Source organism: Lygodium microphyllum, chromosome 22, assembly GCF_053477565.2.
Source record: "Lygodium microphyllum isolate KBCC chromosome 22, Lygodium_microphyllum_v1.1.10, whole genome shotgun sequence".
NCBI lineage: Eukaryota > Viridiplantae > Streptophyta > Polypodiopsida > Schizaeales > Lygodiaceae > Lygodium > Lygodium microphyllum.
In genome coordinates, this window is record NC_141156.1 from 4880892 (window position 1) to 4884695 (window position 3804).

The window sequence follows — 3804 nt, forward strand, 5'->3', positions numbered from 1 at the left end:
ACATGCCTTAACCTATTTTCCAAATTGACATGCTTCACACATTTTTTGCATATCAGTCACTTTGAACTTTAGCAAGCCCATCACAATTTCATGTGACACTGTTGCACATTTACATGGCCAATACATTTGTATCAAATGTCAATATCCACCACAAATCCTACATCTTGTGCAAACATAGTAACCTTTAGCTCATGTACATTTATGTACAAGGTAAATATCCTTCCCACATGCTTGCCTTTTGCAACCAATTTACATCTATTTTTGAATCTTCTATGTCAAGTAGCCATTGTAATTGAACTTTACTTACAATCCCTACTCAACCATTTTTCCAATAGAAACTAAGTTCTTTGTGATCTTAGGCACATGTAGCACATCAATCAAGAAATTAATATACAAGAGATCCATAATGTAAACATACTAAGCAAAAATATGACTAGATAGATATTGTGTAACTTGGGTAGATGGACTAACTAATGTCCACTTATAAAGTATCGCTAGAATGATATGTTGACGTAGGTACCAACCACATTAGTTTTATGAATGCAGAAATGGTCATCCATGAATGTGAGTGTGTCAACTTATGTTGAACTTGATATCTCAATAGTAGGAACTATCTTTCTTTGGAATGACCCTAACCACCTCGATTATGCACTAATTGTGGATGATTTGGCATGAGATTCTATATTGTAGAGCCTTCCAAAGGCTCCCTCCTCCTAACTTCTCCTATAAATAATTTAACCATGGTCCAAATTATACTAGACATAGTCTCCACTTGCCTCACAATCAACACTATTGGCCCCTCCAATGGCCATGCAATGAGATGAGATCAATTTCTCTAGGACTCCTAGACTTGCCATGCGAATTGTCATGCAGTTGCCTAGCAATACCCTCATCCACTTCATTGAGAAACCAAAGAAGGGAAAGTAGATACAAATCCTTTTATTTTTTATGATATTAAAGGATATCTGATCCTCATGGACTACTATTTGTATCCATTATGATGTTGGAATAAGGCTGCAAGTGAGACATACATATAAATAGATAACCCATTGCCTATTGGAATTGTGGGTAGCTAGGATGTGTTTCCTTGAGATGTCCATAGAAACAAGAGTACTCTGAGTGAAGTAATGCTGACTAGCATTGCCTTCAATGTGAAATCATACGTATGTATCTAGTTTGTCCATAGCATAAGTCAAGCAAGAAGGCAATAGTACCATTTGTCCCCTTGAGCCTATTCATAGTGGAAATGGTCAACGATACAAAAAACATTCATATTCTTGTGCATGCTATCACTCATGCACAAAGTAACATGGGGGAATGTGATCATTGAAGGCTCCACGATGATGAATGGATCTAGAAAAGAGCTATCTAGAAAAGAGTTAAACTCAAACTCAAGAGTGAAGAACTCTCACTCGAGCACAAATGACTATTTCCTTCAATACGGAATGTGCTTTGATAGCATTGCAAATTTCTAAAGAAACCATTTCCAAGGACAGGGCATACCTTGACCTAGTTCAATATTTAGTTGCAATTGACAAGGTCAAGGAATAGATAAAGCTGATTGAATACAAGCTGTAGATGGGGTATGCTAATGAGATTTTGAGTATTCCAAGGCTATCCTTTGCAACTCTTCAAGAGAAGCCACGCCAACCTAAAAAAATCCTATCGAAAGGCCTAAATGACCCACAACCCATTGAACAAGACTTTTTTCTCATTCTTGATGCACATAGGTTATAATATATTTATGAGACTATCAAACCTACAATTATTATAGCTCCAATTGCATCCACAGAAGTTACCATTTCACTTAGAACTCTACTCAAAGGTAGCTCATTGATTTGGCAATGATGAAAGTATTAGGTAGAAAGAACAAATCCTCGTAAATATCATCATATTCCACAACCTGGATTTAGTGCATCTACAAACCTAAGAGATCTAGAGAATAATACATTTTGGGATGGAGACAAGCCATACACTAATCTTCCCATGGAAACCTTTGGAGATACTATTTGGTGACAAATTGTTGACACTCAAGCTTGTGTGAGGATATTTAATCAAGGCATGATCCAAGACTAGGATAATTTTTCGATTAAAGGAATGCATTTTAACTTGACTGTCTCACTGATGGGCTTAATGCTAGTCCAATGGAGCCTTAAATGATTGGCTAGTTAAGATCATTAGGATACAATTCAAGGTGAACTTTGTTGTCATGAAAGGAGTTGATTACAACTTGTTGCTCGGCTACTTAGCTGACTATGAATGCACAATACACATCTCATTGAGGACTAGGAAAATGGTCTAGTCTTTTTAAGAAATAAGAAGGAGGTAGTTTGCATTGAGCTGGAGTCCTAAAAACCCTCACCTATTGACCTAGATTCTATTATTCACTGTTAGAGGAGATTCTAACAATCCCCCAACTTCCCAACCCTTGGCTATATCACTACAACAAAAAGGCTCCATAGACGCGCTTGTAGATGCAATATTTGAACTGTGTTAAAAAATGTCGAGTGCGTTTATTACCGCGTCTACTGCTGCGTCTAAAATTTCGCGTCTAAAAGCGCGCTTATAGTGAGACTTACACACCCATATAGACGCACATATAGATGTGTGTATTGACGGACTACGTAAATATATAATCATATTTATAAAAAAGTGGATATATTCTTTTTATGCGTCTATACACTCGTGTAACTGCATGTCTAAAAAAGCGTTTACTCTGCAAGTTTTTGACGAGAATAAACGCGCATTTTTCCTGCAATTTAGACGCGCTCCCCTATCAACATCAAATTGTATGCTTAGGGAAAACAGAGAAAGATTATTTTGAAGATTTTTGTATTGAAAACAAAACAATGTATGTAGAACACGAAATTTCATATATATGGATGAAACGTTTTTACATGATGAGTTCTAGTGCTTGTGACCTCAAGCATGGTCATGGTCGCAAGCACTAGCTGAAAGTAATACATATAAAAAATGAACACTACAAGCCAAGGGGAGGCATGCATGCATGGGGCTCCTCTACATCTCCTCAGAGGAGGCATCATCATCGTTACTACCACCGCTGCCTGTGTCATTGCCGCTGCCGCCACCGCTACTGCTAGTCCCCCCTTCACTATCCTCAATTGCATCAGGGTTTGCCTACACAAAGGATTAAGGTATATAAATACCATTACAAACAATACATTAGAGTTACCTATACTTTTTATGTAAAAAATAAAACATACCTCTTCTGGTTGTGGAATCCTCATGGCACGATTATATTACTCCTCCGTGATGAGTCCCTCCTCGTAGAAATGCTACCAAGTGGACGCCCGATTATGACCTCGATGGTAGTCTACCTCTCTAGGAGTAGGCATCCTACCAAGGATATGATACTACAAAACAATTTGAACATACAATGTATTAGAACACACTACATAATGAATTGAAACAAATTACAAAATTTAATTTAAAAAAGAAATCAAATAATACTTACAAACTTTGCCTCCCATGACTCCTTGCCACCCGATCCCATGGTTGCCATCTGGATACATCGCGCCTCTGCATGCTGGCGACTTGTCCTTTTCTCTGCTGCTCTCTTCTTAGCCTCTTTCCACTCCCTGCGGTGGCAAATGGGTGGTTGGCCATATCCATGACGCCCTTGCTCTTGTCTCCACAGTGACTCCTTGGCGCACGTCATAAGGTGAGATCTCTTATTATGAAGCACGTCTCTCACCTTTGACCGTCCCCAATCATTTGAGAATCGTGAATTCTCGAGATTAGGGTATCTTCTATGTACTACCCGCAGCACCTCTTGCTACAAAC